The following is an 18,823-nucleotide window of genomic DNA, read 5'->3' as shown; positions in this document are numbered from 1 at the left end:
TCTTGTATTGTTCCCAAGGTCTTTTTCCCTACATCTGCTCTTTTCCCAAGTTAACCTTGAACAAGAAGGGATACAAAAAAAAAAAGAAGAAGAAGAAGTAGAAGTCTAGTATAATTGCCACAGAACCTAAGAAAATATAGAATTAGAAAACATTTGAGTCAGAAGTTATGTTTGAGATCTTTTAGGAATTCAAAGGTATTATCGTACAATTGTAGAAACAAAGGAGCAAGGTTTCAGCTTGTTGCCAACACCACACCAATCTGTGGCAGAGCCGGGACTGAATTCAGGTTTCCTTTCTCCAGGCTTTCCAGTACTTTCCATCATGCTTTGTATGTGGTTTGTTTTAAAAAATGAAAAACAAAAAACAAAACAAAACAAAAACTGGCAAAAATCCTGGTCATTCGACAATGTAATTCATTTCTTATCTCCCACATGACATTGCTTTGTAAAGGCAAAGAAGGTTTAGCTACGAGGTCTGGGTCCCAGTATGATCAGTCCCTCTACACACAGTTCCATAGCTCGGCTGCATAGAAGAGCCTCGCGCTGCAGCTTGGGAGTGCCCAATAGGAAGGAAAAGTACTGCGGAGGGTGGTCCCACACATGTCTGGAGGTAATCCATCCAAATAAAATAGCTATTGTTCTCCTACTTCTCATGTCTTTCATGTCTCAAATATTTCCAAAATATATCAAAAAATATTTCAAAAATATTTTCTCATCTAGTGAATTTCTTATAGTACCTTCAGTATATCTTCAGAATTCAGCAGCTGCAGCTTCTTAAATCCTATTTTAGAGAGTCCCAAATTTGGTGAAAAACAGACAGGAACACAGGAAAGAATAAAAACAAAATAATAACAAAATAACAAGGAGGAGGAAGGAGAAGAAATATCTATACAACACCTACTATGTGCCACATACTGAGTTAAGCACTTTATCTGGATGATCTCATTTAATTTCATACAATTCTATGAAGGATCTACTGTTATGACCCCCATTTTGACTGATGAGGGAACTGAGACTCACTTGCCTGCCGCATGTGACTACTGGGAAGCAGAGCTGGGTCAGGAGCCATGTTTGCCTGACTCCAAAGCAGAAATTGCCAACCATACCAGAATGATTCACCAATACTATCAACCTATCAAGTGTAATAATAAAATTCACCAAAAATATTACTAAAATTCAATCTTCTACCTGTTCCACATTTAATTAACAACTGGTTTGTTTAAAATGAAACTGAAAAACATGGTACTGCATAATCTATTCCACAACTGCCACAAAACAAAAAACCTGCAACAGTCTCTTGAAAGAATCTATAATATTTTTAAGTCATGGCACTTGGCTACAAATGCAATTTTAGACTTTATTTTGTCTGTTTAAAACCACTGACATAGGGGCACCTGGCTGGCTCAATCCATTAAGCGTCTGCCTTCGGCCCAGGTCATGATCCCAGGATCCTGGGATCAAGCCCTGGATCGGGCTCCCAGCTCAACAGGAAGTCTGCTTCTCCCTCTGCCCCTCCTCCCACTCGTTCTCTCAATCTCCCTCTCTCACTCTCTCAAATAAATAAATAATCATTAAAAAAAAAAAACACTGACATATTGATCCGCACACAGAACTATTCTGAATTATGTCTGTAACTCTGCATTAGAGATTTCTGAATATAGACATTCTATACAATTATTTGCATAATTCCAAAACAAAACCTAATTATGGTCTAGACATCGGTTACTGACATTGAAGTAGCACTTCACAAGAGAGGGCCAAGATCCTCACTTACAAGAGAATTTAATTTTTTCTAAATTTTAAATTAACCGCATAGTCTCCCATTAGACTTAATCTGATCAATATTACAATTAGCAACAGTTATTAATCTACCCTATTAACAATATTAGATTTTGCCAACATATTAAAATTTTGAGGTTTCTAAAGATATAACTATAAAAGCTTAAACCTTGATCAGGAGTCATTACATATTTGTTTTCTGTTATTTATCCTAAGGCGAAAAGAACAGCTAACATTTATAGAGCTCCTTAGATCACAAAACATGTTTTGCTCACCTTTTGCCATTTACTATACTGCAGCATATAAATTAAAACCTAGCTGGTTGGATTATCTCTGTTAGCTTGTCATGGGGCTTGACTATTCATGTCATGGATACAGACGTGGTCAGAGACGGAGAACAAATGATAGACACAATCACTTCTCCAGAACGAAAAGAGAAACTCAAGGATTCTCCAGAAACAAGTTTTAAGGCTTTTTTATTTGCTATTTTGATAAATTATCTGTGGGATAGATTGCATGCTGAAATGCCCTATCATGCAGAAAACACTGAGTTCTTCCATGTAAGAAAATATTTGGGCGAACAGAGATAAACTATAAACAAATTTCCTGCGGCTGTGTGACATGGCCAAAAAAACTAATAAAAGGATTTTATTATCAACAAGTAAGTTTTGGAATAAATAACCTAAACTATTTATATATCTAAATAGCTATACATCCTACCATCAAATATCCCCCCACACATGGAATATTATCCAAATTATAGCTGGCAATAACACCCAGATCCATGCACGCACTCTCACACACATACACAAACTCCTTCAACTCCAATGTGGGAAACAGACTGAAATTGACTGTCCTCTGAATAAAACGATTTCATCTAAAAAAATGACAACAGGGGCGCCTGGGTGGCTCAGTGGGTTAAAGCCCCTGCCTTTGGCTCAGGTCATGATCTCAGGGTCCTGGGATCGAGCCCCACATCGGGCTCTCCGCTCAGCGGGGAGCCTGCTTCCTCCTCTCTCTCTCTGCCTGCCTCTCTGCCTACTTGTGATCTCTGTCTGTCAAATAAATAAATAAAATCTTTATAAAAATGACAACAAAACAAAATTGATAAACAAGTAGAAAATATTGTCAAAATTACAACAAACTATAGTGTACAAACCCTCAAAAGGAATTAAATGTGATCCACGAATAGATTTTAAATTACCAAGCTGCTGCCAGAGAAAACACCTTAAAAAATAAGGACCGTACCATCTGGCAAGATAAAGAATGAGCGAGGATGTATTCAAAGACTCTAACGTCATAAGCAATGTGGATAAGGTGAACATAACTTCCAAGTCCTAAAATATCTTCATGAAGGGGTACCATCTGAAATTTGATAAATAAATTCTGTGCAAATAACAAGCAGCACATCACATAGTGTTAAATTAATTTTTAGTGGGCCCTCTGAGGATATGTTCCCTGCTCAGAGATCTCCCCACTTATCAAAGTTTTCTAGGAAATCAGTTCCCAAGATTATGTCCACACTTCATCGTCTTGCTCCCAAAGTTCCTCTCCAAATCCAGCCATAGTTTGTTCATTTAGAGTCAGGTACCTGCCCTAAGATGGACCACTCAAAGTGTTTCACCTTCCAGGCACACTTGATTAGTTTACTATGGCTCATCAAGTCCTTACTTGAGATTTTTTTTTATTAAGACATTTTTAGGGAAAAAAAATAAAAGCTTTTTTAGAGCAGCTTAAGGTTTGCAGCAAAATTGAGGGGAAGGTACCGAAATTTCCCATACTCCCCCTCCCTACACATGCATACCACATGCAGTCCAATATCACATCCCCCTACCAGAGGTACATTTGTTAGAAGTGATGAACCTACATTGACACCAAGTCACCAAAGGTCCATAGTTTACATAACTATCCCTCTTGGTTGTTGTACATCCTATGGATATGGACAAATGTATGACATATATCCATCATTATGATATCATATAGAGTATTTTCACTGCCCTAAAAATACTCAGTGCTTTGCCTATTCACCCCTTCTCGCCCCAGCTCTGGACAAGTACTGAATTTTTTACTATCTCCATACATTTGGCTTTCCCAGAATGACATGTAGTTGGAATCCTGTATTGTGTTTCCCTTTCAAATTGGCTTCTTTCACTTGTTAGTATGCATTTTACAGTTCCTTCATGTTTTTTCATAGCTTGATAGCTCATTTATTTTTAGTGTTGTATAATATTCCATCATCTGAAAACACAAGTTTATTTAGCCGTTCACCTACTGAAGTACATCTTAGTTGCTTCCAAGTTCTGGCAATCATGAATAAAGCTGCTATAAACATCTGTGTGCAGGTTTTTGTGTGAACATAAGTTTTCAATTCTTTTGGGTAAATACCAAGAAGCATGCTTGCTGGATTGTATGGTAAAAATATGTTTAGTTTTGTAAGAAACCACCAAACTGCCTTCCAAAGTGTATGTTCCATTTTGCATTACCACCAGCAATGGACGAGAGCTTCTGTTGTTCCATGTCATCACCAGCATTTGGTGCTATCAGTACTCTAGATTTTGGTCATTCTAATTGGTGTGTAATGGTATTTCATTGTTGCTTTAATCTGTATTTCCCTGATGGTATACCGTATGGAGCATCTTTTCATACATTTATTTCCATCTGTATATCTTCTTTGGAGAGATGATTGTTCATGTCTTTGACTCATTTTTAAATTCAGTTGTTTGTTTTCTTTTTGTTGCATTTCAAGCATTCTTTGTGTATTTGGAATAACAGTCCTTTATCAAATGAGTCTTTCCCAAAATATTTTCTTCCATCTGTGGCTTGTCTTTTTCTTCTCTTGACACTGATTGTTTTCTGCAGAGCGAAGTTCTTAATTTTAATGAAGTCTAGCTTATCATATTTCTTTCTTGGATTGCACCTTTGTCAATATCCACAAAATAACCAACTGAGATTTTGATTGGAATTACACTGAATCTACAGACCAAACTGGGAAGAATTAACATCTTAACAATACTAAGTCTTTTTATCCATAAACACGAAATATCTTCCTTTTGTTTTTGTTCATTAGGGTTTTGTAGTTTGTCTCAGATAGATATTGTATATTTTGTTAGGCAGACTTACATGTAAGTATTTTACTTTTGAAGGTACTAATATAAAAGGTATTGTGTTTTTTAATTTCAAGTTCCACTTATTCATTGCTAGTATATCAGAAAGCTGTTGACTTTTGTATATTCACTTTGTGTCTTGCAACTTTGCTATACTTGCTTCCAGAATTTTTTTGGTTAATGCTTTTGTATTTTCTACATAGATGATCATATCATGTGTGAACAAACACTGTATTACTTCTTCCTTCCCTATCCATATATCTTTTATTTCCTTTTCCTGTGTTACTGCATTAGCTAGAACTTCTAGTATAATGTTTAAAAGGAGTGGGGAGAGGAGACCTCCTTGCCTTGTATGAACTTTTTTTTAACTGGAACTAATAAAAGAGAGCGGGTCCCTCTATAGGGATATAAATCTCGGCATTTTTGTTTCCCATTGTAAAGAAGTTGAGAATAGGGGCACCTGGGTGGCTCAGTGGGTTGAGCCGCTGCCTTCGGCTCAGGTCATGATCTCAGGGTCCTGGGATCGAGTCCCGCATCGGGCTCTCTGCTCAGCGGGGAGCCTGCTTCCCTCTCTTTCTCTCTGCCTGCCTCTCCATCTACTTGTGATTTCTCTCTGTCAAATAAATAAATAAAATCTTTAAAAAAAAAAAAAAAAGAAGAAGAAGTTGAGAATAGTGCCCACTTGCAGTGAGAAGCACTAAGAGGATCTTAATAAGGAGAACAGAAAAGTTATTTTCCAAACTGAGAAACTTTTGAGAGTGAAACAGTTGCTATTAATATTTAAGCCAAGAAAGGAGGCTTAAACCAGAAATGTCTTGGAAAAAAAACAAATATATCATCCTCCTAGTTCTTACTAATAAACAGGCAACAATGAAAGAAATGAACAAGATCTATTCTTACATGTTTACTTTTGTATGCAGAATTTGAATATTGCAGAGGCTGGTTTTGAAAAAGAAAATAACCTTCACCTTAATTGTAGTACTAAAGTTAACTAAACTAATTTTCTATGATTCTGATTGCTATAGAGCAACATTAAAAACAACAAAAATAGGGACACCTGATTGGATCATTTGGTAGAGCATGCAACTTTCAATCTCACAGTTTGAGCATAGAACTTACTTTAAAAAACAAAAATAGCAAAAAGATAGTATAATTCACATGAAACTGGGATGTCCAGAATTCCCCTTAAATAAGGGCTTTTTGTCCTAGTTGTTGGGAATGGTGTCAGCAGATACCCTCGGATGTCAGTCCATTTAGGGATTGTTTCAGTGGCAGAGAGTATTATCATTACCAGGGATGCCCAAGATCACACTATTCCATGGATGATCCACATTCAACTGGTTGAGGGAGGGATATCAAAGGTCTAACCATTTTGAAAAAAAGAGGAAGGACTCAAATAAACAAAATCATTAGTGAAAGAGGAGGAATAGCAACTAACACCACAGAAATACAAACAGTTGTAAGAAAATATTATGAAAAATTATATGTTAAAAAATTGGACAACCTAGGAGAAATGGATACATTCCTAGAAACATATAACATACCAAAACTGAACCAGGAAGAAACAGAAAATTTGAACAGACCAATTACCAGCAATGAAACTAAATCAGTAATTAAAAACTCCCAACAAACAAAAGTGCAGGACCAGATAGCATTATAGGCAAATTCCACCATTTACTTATTTATTTTTATTAATATATAATGTATTATTTGCCCCAGGGGTACAGGTCTGTGAATCATCAGGCTTACACATTCCACAGCATTCACCATAGCACATACCCTCCCCAATGTCCATAACCTAGCCACCCTCTCCCTACTCCTCCACCCTCCAGCAGCCCTCCATTTGTTTTGTGAGATTAAGAGTCTCGTATGGTTTGTCTCCCTCACAATCCCATCTTGTTTCATTTTTTCCTTGCCTACCCCCCACAGCCCCCACCTTGCTTCTCAAATTCACCAAACATTTAAAGAAGAGTTAGTACTTATTCTTCTCAAACTATTCCAAAAAATAGAAAAGGAAGGAAAACTTCAAAAATCCATTCTGTGAGACCAGTACTACCCTGATATCAAAATCAGATAAAGACACCACAAAAATGAGAACTGCAGGCCAATATCCCTGACGAACATAGATACAAAAATTCTCCACAAAATATTAGCAAACCAAATCCAACAATACATTTTAAAAAATCATTCACCACAATCAAGTAGGATTTATTACCAGAACGGAAGTGTGGTTCAAGAATCACAAAGCAGTAAGTGTGATACATCACAACAATAAGAGAAAGGATAAAACCATATGATCATTTTTTAAAATATTTTATTTATTTATGTGTGAGAGAGAGAGCAAGAGAAAGCATTAGCAGGATGAAGGGCAGAGAGAGAAGCTGACTCCCCACTGAGCAGGGAGCCTGATGTTATGTGGGGCTTTGTCCCAGCACTCTGGGATCATGACCTGAGTGGAAGTCAGACATTAACCAACTGGTGCACCCAGGCACCCCGATCATTTCAATAGACGCAGAAAAAGCATTAGACAATGTACAACATCCACTCATGAGAAAAGCCCTCAACAAAGTAGGGTAGAGAGAACATACCTCAACATAATAAAAGGCTTATATGAAAAACTCACAACCAACAGCATACTCAAGAGGGAAACACTGAGAACTTCTCCCCCAAAATCAGGAATAAGACAAGGATGTCCACTCTTACCACTTTTATTCAATATAGTACTGCAAGCCCTAGCCACTGCAATCAGAGAACAAAAAGAAATAAAAGCCATTCAAACTGGTAAGAAAGAAATAAAACTTACACTATTTGCAGATAATAGGATATTATATATAATACTCCTAAAGACTCCACCAAAAAACTACTATAACTGGTAGACAAATTCAGCAAAGTTACAAGATATGAAATCAATGTACAGAAATCTGTTACAATTCTACACAGTAATAATGAAGCAACAGAGAGAGAAATTAAGAAAACAATCTTATCTATAAGTGCACCAAAAAATAATGAAATATGTAGGAATAAACTTAACCAACGAGAAAAGATTTGTACTCTGAAAATTAGAAAACATTGATGAAAGAAATTAAAGACAACACAAATTAAAGAACGGAAAGACATTCCATGTACATGGATTGGAAAAACAAGTATTGTTAAAATGTCTATACTACCCAAAGCAATCTACACATTCAATGCAATCCCTATCAAAACATCAAACCATTTTTCACAAAACTCGATAGAACAATCCTAAAATTCATATGGAACTACTAAGACCCCAAATAGTTAAAGCAATCCTAAAAAAAGAAAAACAAATCTCGAGGTATCACAATTCCAAATTTCAGGTTATATTATAAAGCTGTAGTAAGCAAAACAAAAATACACACTGGAACAAAAATACACACATAGATCAATAGAACAGAATAGAAAACCCAGAAATAAACCTACAATTATATGGTCAATTAATCTTCAATAAGGAGGCAAGAATATCCAATGGGGAAAAGACAGTGTCTTCAACAAATGGTGTTGAGAAAACTGAACAGCTACATGCAAAAGAATGAAACTGGACCATTTACTTATACCATAAACAAAAATAAACTCTAAATGTGTTAAAGACCTACATTTTGAGTTTATTTTTTTGAGTTGAGTTTATTCAGGTGAGATCTGAAACAGTAAAAACCCTAAACAAGAGCACAGGTAGTGATCTCCCTGACATCAGCCATAGAAACTTCTTTCTAGATATGTCTCCTGAGGCAAGGGTAAAAATAGCAAAAATTAACTATCAAAATAAAGCTACTGTGTGGTGAAAAAAACAATCAACAAAACTAAAAAACAACCTACTGAATTGGAGAAGATATTTGCAAATGACATATCTGATAAAGGGCTAGTATCCAAAATATAATAAAGCACTGATACAACTCAACACCCAAAAACAATCCAATTTAAAAATGGGCAGAAGACACGAACAGACATTTCTCCAAAGAAGACATACAGATGGCCAACAGACACATAAAAAGATGTTCAATATCACTTATCATCAGGGAAATGCAAATCAAAACCACAATGAGATATCACTTCACACTTGTCAGAATGGCTAAAATCAAAAGTACAAGAAACAAGTGTTGGCCAGGATGTGGAGAGAAAGGAATCTTCATGCACTCCTAGCAGGAATGAAAAAGGATGCAGTCATTGTGGAAGACAGTATGGAGGTTCCTCAAAAAGTTAAAAATAGAACTATCTTACAATCCAACAATCACACTACTGGGTATTTACTCAAAAAATACAAAAACACTAATCTAAAGAGATACATCCACCCCTATGTTTACTGTAGTATTATTTAGAATAGCCAAACTATGGAAGCAGCACAAGTGTCCATCAATAGATAAATGGATAAAAATGTGGGGTGGGTGGGTGTGTGTGTGTGTGTGTGTGTGTGTGTGTGTGTGTGTATAATAGAATATTATGCAGCCATCAAAAAGAATGAAACCTTGCCATTTGCAACAACATGGATCAAGCTAGAAAGTATAATGCTAAGTGAAATAAATCAGAGAAAGGCAAATACCATATGATTTCACTCATACGTGGAATTTAAGAAACAAAACAAAGAAGGAAAAGAAAAAAGAGAGAGAGACAAACCGATAAACAGACTCTTAACTATGGGGAACAAATTGATGGGTACCAGAAAGGGGGGGGATGAAATGGGTGAAATAGGTGATAGGGATTAAGAGCACACTTATCATGATGAACACGAACATACAGAATTGTTGAATGACCATACTGTACAGCTGAAACTAATATACCACTATATGTTGACTATGCTGGAATTAAAATTAAAAACTTAATAATAAACAAATAAATAAATACATAAATCCTTGACCATTCTGGCTTTCACAGTCAAATGTAGCAAATGGAAAATACAAGACACCCAGTTAAACTGGAATGTCAGAGAAATAGTAATTTTTAATGTAAGTATGCCTCATTCATGCTTTGATACCATACTTTAATACATTCATACTTTAATATCAAAGAATTAGTATTAGTATTCTTTGATACTAATTTAAAACTACACAAGTGGTAGTTCCTGAAAGGTTGGTTGCAATGTAGAATTTAAAACCCTATCACTGAATATTTTGTACTCTGTCACATTAAATACATAGGGCTATGTAGCTGATGGCTACTTCACCCAATGTGTTTGCTTTAGATGGGGCATATTTATAATACAGTAGAGCTAGGATTGTTCTGGTCTTTGTATCAACTTTATGGTATATCTGAGCATAATCTGAGTATATGTATGGTATATCTGAGTGTAATCAAAATGTATACATGTTCATTTCCGTTTTTGTTATCTTTTAAAGAGAAATACTGGTAGTTATTCTTTGATTTACTGACCATGATATTTCAGGGTCTAAGTCAAGAAGGCAACCCTCCATCATGACATTAGTCTTTCCATTTGGTGGTGGTTTGTCTTGCTGAAGGGTTAATAGGAAATGCACTTCAGCATAACTCAGGAACTGCTGAGAACAGCAGAATGACAGTACTTTGCAGTGGCAGAAGCATGTTATTCAAGACTGAAGAAGGATCAAAGGTCATATCTCAGCCTTATGAGGAACTTAAAAAGTGGCACATGTGGAAATCCTTTTAAGCTCTAACATACTGCAAGCTTGTCAATCATATTTTGGAATTTACACTATTGCTGATTGATATAAATTATTATAGTGAAGTATACAGGTTTGGTTTATGCCTCCAATATTTAATATTTATATTACGGAAGAAAACGATGCTTTATTGCAGCATGAACCTTGGGAAAAATCATGAGTTGTAATTTGGCAATACCCAAGAACATGTACTCTATTTCATTTTCTGAGACAATTCCCTCAGAATGGGACAATGTTTGTGAGTGAACAGCCACCCTACAGGGTAAAGTACTGAAACACATGTTATAATATAGTGACTTTATTATTATAAATATACATATGCCTTAGAATCTAGGGTTTCTTTTCCCTTTATCACCTTATGTTTTATTGGCTGTCAATCACTATAAAGAAATAAGATGCTCACTCAACCAGGTGAGACAAACACTAATGGAAACCGCCTCTGCTCCAGTACCCATGATGCACAGAGGTAACAGCAGTAATTAAAATCTCTACTCAACGAAGTTTACCTTACACCCACTCTGTCATGCACCCACATTTTGTTCAGTCCCTGCCCTACTACTTCCCCTTGGCCATCTCACTTCCCATTGCTTCTGTCTCCTCACTCTCCTTTCCATCTCTTCCTAGCTTCTCTAGAATCATTTCCTCATTCATCTACTTCCCTGGGATCAGTACTCCTTAGGCTGTCTATGGAACATATAACCTTGCTCTCTTGGCTTTGAAATCACTTCTCAGAAATTAAGCCATGCTAAATAGTCCAACAGGCTAACCAGAACCATGTGTGGGGGTGCTGTGGGGCTTTGTTAAGCAATGCCTAGCGAGGGCAAGCTGAAAGAAGGCACCCAGAACAGTGAGGGAGCACTCCAAAGGGGGAGAAGCGATGCCGCTAACAAATTTGGCTGTGTGCCCACTTTGCTGGGATCAAGCCTCTCTGCAGATCCTGTTGGCTGTTTTTTTGTTTGTTTGTTTGTTTGCTTATTGCAGATGAAAAGCTCACATAGTTGTTCCAAAGCAAAAAGAAATATTACTGGAATAATGGAAATAGCACATCACAGAAGGAAGCTGGCCACACTTAAAATGGAATAAAGTAAGACAAAATGGCACCAAATCATGAATTCAGAGAAGTTATGGGTCAAAAGTTGTTAAATTCATCCTCCCTCCCAGAGCCGAGATTCCCAGTAGAACAAGGGTAGAAAAGTCAAATGCCTATAGAAACCAGGTAGGCAAGGGGAAAAGTGAAGGTACTGTCCCATTAGAAGTGGTACAGACCATGGCAAAAAGGGGAACACATGCCATATCTACATGGGGCAGCCCCTACACAGCTCTGTCCAACTGTGACCTTTAGATAAATGGGCCCACTGCTGCTAGATCTTCCAATTTTTCCAGAGGAATTGGAAATCCAGATTTTTGGTGACTTTTCAAAGTGATTAACTACTCAGTCTTAACGTTAACTACTTACTCAAATGTTTTTAAATACCTCCTGAAGTCAAAGACAATATGAAAGTGGACCAGATTTGGCCCACAAGAATGACTCTTGCTCTATGAAAAACTATCTGATGGCCCAACACACGTTTCAATAGCTCTAGTCCTGAGCTCGCTCTTACCTTCAACCAAAGACCATGTTGGCATAACTTTGACACTACATGTTATTAATTCTGTCCTCTGGATCAAGACAGAACAACCCTGCTCCTTGTATCTCCTTTCTGTTCTTGAAATATGTTCTTCAAAACCAAAATGCCTTCGCCTTTATAACCTCCTTCCTTATCCATCCAATCCCTTTTTGCTCTCCAAACTACTTTTTTTTTTTTTTAATTTGTGACTGGGTTATGCTTTTCTTTAAATTTTGTTTTGTTTTCATCCTTTTCATCTTTTTCCTTCTTAGGTACCTTCAGAGACCCCTTTTCTAAGGGAGTGGAAGTCTATTGCATTCTACTCCTGGCTTCTCTCTATCCCTTCACTGTCTCCACCCCTGGGGTACAAAAGAGATCTATCTCATGAGTAAATTTGAAATGAATAAACCGGGCATGCTCAGATCAACTTGCTTTTCTTCTTCTGGGACTGACCTATCCACAGAGAAAAGAAGTCCTCCAACACTAACAGACTGATGTTTCAACTTCCAACTTTCTTTCAATTTGTACAGAACCTGTTTAGATAACTGGGGCGTATCTATTGGGCCCTCTGAAAAATACAATCTACCTGGTCCCAGGAATTCAGGTTGATAGCCATCAAATCATTCTGAACATCTGCAAACTCAACCAGAGACCTAAGAAAAGAACTGCACTACAAATAGAAAAGCAACCACTTTCTGCAAGGTAAGAGGTGTGGAGAAATGAATCGGAGGCAATATATGGGGAGATAAACCGTGGGAGGAGGGGGCCTCCATCCAAAGTGATACAGCAGTGGTGTACAGAATCAGAACTTTTAGAAGTCTGCTCCAGGGAGGGATGGCCTTGCCTAAAAGGTTCTTAGGTGGCAAAGCGGGGTGGTTTCTCAGGATCCCCATGGTCATAGAAAGAATGGGAGTGCTGGAGTGCAACAGAGCTCAGGGCAGCCAGCTGCAAACAGTGAGCCCAGGAACTCAGGGTTGCCATAAACCATGAAGAATGTCCCAGCTGGGCAACTACTCTCCAAGCAGGGACCCAGCAGGCAGCAGAGTCTGGGAGAGACCCTCCTGCTTCCCCTGGGAAGAGCTGTGTGGGTACATGTAGGATCTGGCAACTTCTCCTGGAGCAGGGGCGTAGGAAATGACAGAGCCCCAAACAAGACTCCCTCCCCAGAAGGAACAGTATGGATGCCCACCAAAGGAGTCTGCAGGGTTAGGAGACTCCAAGCAGGATTACGTACCTAAGATAGAAATGCTCAGTCACAGGCTGAGTGAGCACAGAGTGCTGACGGAGACCAGGGAGAGAGGAGTAATTAACTGCTTTTCCCTGAGGGCTCAATGAAGAGTGTGGGGGATGTGAGCTCTTGGCTTCAGGGCTGGAGACTGAGAGGACACCATTTTCATGCTCATCTTCTAGGGCTGTGCAGAAAGGCTTCAGGGAACAAAAGCCACATACAACCATCCAGACAGCTTACTTAGCCTGGCCCCATGGCAAGGGCAATGCAGTCCCCCGTAGCCAAAAACACTTGAGAATCAGTGCACCAGGCACTTCCCTGAGAAGATCAGCAAGAACATCCACCTAAGACCAAGTTTACGGATTACCCAGAACTGCTAAACTCTAGTTCTAGGGGAAGATAGTGTATAGAGTTCATGGTTTTTTCCTCATGAGTCCTTAGCCTTTCAATTTTAATTTTTTTCTCTTTCCTTTTCAACCAGTTTTTTATTTCAACTCTTTTTTTTAGTCTTTTAATCTTCATTTTTACAGTTACATTCTATTCTTTCATTGTATTTAATTTTTATATAGATATATAAGTTTCTCTTTCTTTATAATTTTGGGATGTAGTTTCTTCTAACAGACCAAAATACATACAGAATCTAGTATATTTCTCTGTTCTCTTCACCTGTCTGATTATATTCTCTCTTTTTTTGAATCTTTTTTAAGGGGTGCCTGGGTGGCTCAGTCAGTTAAAATATTTTTTTAATTTTCATCTTTACACTTACATTCTATCCTTTCAATGCATTTAATTTTATTTTTGTATATATATGTGTGTGTGTGTGTGTGTGTGTGTGTGTGTGTGTATAAGCTTCTTCTAACAAACATACCCAACTACACCCAGGATATTGTGTATTGCTCTGTTCTATTCACCTGTCTGTTTTTATTCTTTCTTTTTGTTGTTGTTGTTGTTTTGTCTTTTAAGTTTCATTTTTACAGTTACATTCTATCCTTTCATTTCCTTAATTTTATTTTTGTACATATATAAGTTTTTCTTTCCTTACAATTTTGGGATCTAGTTTTCTATCAAACAGGCCAAAATACACACAGGACCAGTGTATTGTTCTGGTCCATTCACCTGTCTGATTACATTCTCTCTCTCTCTCTCTCTTTTTAAAATATTTATTTCTTTTTCAGTTTCCAGTGTATTCTGAATCGTCTAGACTATATTTCTCTGGGGCCATTGTTGCCATTTTAGTATTTTGTTCTCTCATTCATCTATTCTTCTCTGGGCAGAAGATGAAAAACTCACCTCAAAAAAGATGGGAAAACTCACCTCAAAAAAGAGAACAAGAGGCAGTACTGACTGCCAGGCACCTCATCAGTATGGATATAAGTAAGATGTCAGAACCAGAGTTCAGAATAACAATTGTAAAGATAGTCCATGAGCTTAAAAAAAGCATAGAAAACACTAAAGAATCCCTTTCTGGAGAAACAAAAAGAACTAAAATCTAACCAAGTCAAATCAAAAAGGCTATTAATGAGATACAATAAAAAATGGAGGCTCTAACTGCTATCCTCTAACTGGGGATAAATGAGGCAAAGGAGAGAATTAGAAGACAAATTGATGGAGAATAAAGAAACTGAGAAAAAGAGAGATAAACAACTCCTGGATCACAAAGGGAGATAATTGATACCATAAACTTGAACAATTTTAAAGTAAGTGGAGTCCCAGAAGAAGAGGAAGGGGGTGGAGCAGAAGATATATTACAGCAAATTATACCAGAGAATTTCCCTAATGTAGGGAAGGAAACAGGCATTAAGGTCCTCTGCTGCAAGGGTGGCTCAACATCCTCAAATCAATCAATATGGTACACTATATTAATAAAAGAAAAAGCAAGAAACATATGATTCTTACAATACATGCAGAAAAAAAAATTTGATAAAGTATAGCATCCTTTCCTGATTAAAACTATTCACAGTGTAGGGATAGAGGGAACACATCTCAATATCATAAAAGCCATATACAAAAAGTCCACAGCAAATATCATTATCAATGGGGGAAAAATAGAGCTTTTCCCCTAAGGCCAGGAACATGATAGAGAAGTCCACTATCACCACTGTTGTTCAACATAGTACTAAAAGTCCTATCCTCAGCAATCAGACAGAAAAAGAAATAGAATGTATCCAAATCAGCAAAGAAAAAGTCAAACTCTCTCTTTCTCTTTGCAGATGACATGTTATTCTATGTGGAAAACCCAAAAGACTGTACCCCAAAATTGCTAGAACTCATACAGGAACTCAGCAATGTGGCAGGAAATGAAATCAATACACAGAAATTAGTTGCATTTCTATACAGTAACAATGAGACAGAAGACGAGAAACTAAGGAGTCGATCCCATTTACAATTGAACCCAAAACCGTAAGACACCTAGGAATAAACCTAACCAAAGAGGCAAGGATCTATACTCAGAAAACTAGAGAACACTCTTGAAAGAAACTGAGGAAAACACAAAGAAATGGAAAAACACTCCATGCTTATGGATTGGAAGAAAAAATATTGTGAAAATGTCTATACTACCTAGAGCAATCTACACATTCAATGCAATCCCTATCAAAATACCATCCACTTTTTTCACAGAGCTGGAACAAATAATCCTAAAATTCATATGGAACCAGAAAGGACACTGAATAGTCAAAGAATGTTGAAAAAGAAAACCAAAGATGGGGCATCATGATTCCAAAGTTCAAGCTCTATTACAAAGCTGTAATCATCATGACAATATGGGACCGGCACAAAAACAGACACATGATCAATGGAACAGGATAGAGAATCCAGAAATGAAGCCTCAACCCTAATCTTTTACAAAGCAGGAAAGAATGTCCAATGGAAAAAAGGACAGTCTCTTCAATAAATGGTGTTGGGAAAATTGGACAGCCCCATGCAGAAGAATGAAACTGGACCATTTCCTTACACCATACACAAATATAGACTCAAAATGGATGAAAGACAAATATGAGACAGGAATCCATCAAAATCCTGGAGGAGAACACAGGCAGGAACCTCTGTAATCTCAGCCACAGCAACTTTTTGCTATACATGTCTCCAAAGACAAGGGAAACAAAGGCAAAAATGGACTATTGGGACTTCAACAAGAAGATTTGCACTGCCAAGGAAACAATCAGCAAAACCAAAAGACAACTGACAGAATGGGAGAAGATATTTGCAAATGTCTTATCAGGCTAGTATCCAAAATCTATAAAGAACTAAGCAAACTCAACACCCAAAGAATCCAATCAAGAAATGGGCAGAAGACATGAACAGACATTTCTCCAAAGAATACAAATAAATGGCCAACAGACACATGAAAAAATGCTGAATATCACCTGGCATTAGGGAAATATAAATCAAAAGCACAATGAGATAGCACCTCACACCAGTCAGAATGTCTAAAATTAACAAATTAGGAAACAACAGATGTTGGCAAGGATATAGAGAAAGGGGAACCCTCTCACACTGTGGGTAGGAATCCAAACTGGTGCAGCCACTTTGGAAAACCGTATAGAGGTTCCTCAAAACGCCAAAAATAGAGGTACACTATTACTCAGCAACTGCACTACCAGGCATTTACCCCAATGACCCAAATGTAGTGCTCCAAAGGGGTACCTGCTCCCCAATGTTTCCAGCAGCAATGTCCACAATAGCCAAACTATGGAAAAATCCCAAGATGTCCATCAACAGATGAATGGGTAAAGAAAATGTGGTATATACACTCATATACATACAATGGACTACTACTCGACCATCAAAAAAATGGAATCTTACCATTTACAACAACTGGGATGGAACTAAAGGGTATTATGCTAAGTGAAATAAGTCAGCCAGAGAAAGATAATCATCATATGCTCTCACTCATATGTGGAATTTAAAAAACAAAACAGAAGATCATAGAGGAAGAGAGGGAAAAATAAAACAAGATGAAATCAGAGAGGGAGACAAACCATAAGAGATTCATTTTTTTTTTTAATTTGACAGACAGAGATCACAATTAGGCAGAGAAGCAGGCAGAGAGAGAGGAGGAATCAGGCTCCCTGCTGAGCAGAGAGCCCGATGCAGGGGTCAATCCCAGGACCCTGGGATCATGACCTGAGCCAAAGGCAGAGGCTTTATTTAACCCACTGAGCCACCCAGGTGCCCCAAGAGATTCTAATCATAGGAAACACACTGAAGGTTGCTTGAGGGGACAGGGGTAGGAGGAGGGGGTAATTGGGTGATAAACATTAAGGATGGCATGCGATGCAGGTTTGAGTCCCACACTGGGCTCTACACTGGGCACAGTGCCTACTAAACAAACCAACGAACAAGAAATAACAAGTGTTGGTGAAGATGTGGAGAAATTGGAACATTTGTCCACTGTTGGAGGAAATGTAAACTGATAGAGCTACAGTGAAAAACAGTATGGAGTTTCCTAAAAAAAAAAAAAAAAAATGAGATTTACCATGCAGCAACTTCTAGGTAAATACCTGACGGAAGTGAAATCACTATTTTGAAGAGATACCTGCACCTCCATATTAATTGCAGCATTATTCACAGTAAACAAGACATTAAAACAACCTAAGTATCCATCAACATATACATGGATAAAGAAAATGTGGTATATATGCACAGAATATCACTCACCCATAATTAGAAGGAAATCCCGCCATTCACAACAACATGGATGGGCTTTAAGGATATTGTGCTAATGAAGTAAGTCAGGCAGACAAAGACAGATCCTGTATAATCTCACTTCTGTGGAATCTAAAAATGCTGAACTCACAAAAACAGAGAGCAGAATAGTGACTGTTGAGGGCTGGGGTTGGGGGAAATGGAGAATGGTCAAAGGGCCAAAGTTCTGGTTATAAGGTGATTAAGGTCTGGGGATCTAATGTATGATACAATGATGATAGTTAACAATACTGTATTATATATGTGAAAGTTGCTAAGAGAGTAAATCATAAAAAGTAACTATGTGAGGTGATGGAGGTGTTAACTAATCTTACTGTGCTAATCATTTCTAATATGTACATGTATCAAAGCATCCCTTTATACACCTTAAACTTACAAATGTTATATGTCATTAAAGCTGGAAAGAAAAAAAGAGAGACACACCCGAAGGGATCTCCTGCATGCCAGACATACTCCTTGCCTCCATTGTGGAGTACTAGACCAATTTTCCTCTGATAGTCAGGATCATTCATCCCAGCCAGAACATTAACTCTCTTCTTTGCCTCCTGATTCAAAGGCCTAGGTACTTTTAAATACTAGAAAGCAATCTTAACTTCCAGTTCAATGGAATCACCGGTATGCCTCCTGATGGAAGCATTCCTCCCTTTGGAGATAAGACCTCCAGGCAAACAGACCAATAAGGTCATGGGAACAGGAAACAGAATTTTGCCAGTAGGTTACTAGGGGTAATAGTGACTGTTGTCACTCCCA

This window comes from Mustela nigripes, chromosome 3, assembly GCF_022355385.1.
Source record: "Mustela nigripes isolate SB6536 chromosome 3, MUSNIG.SB6536, whole genome shotgun sequence".
NCBI classification, from domain to species: domain Eukaryota; kingdom Metazoa; phylum Chordata; class Mammalia; order Carnivora; family Mustelidae; genus Mustela; species Mustela nigripes.
This window is presented reverse-complemented; position numbering follows the sequence as displayed.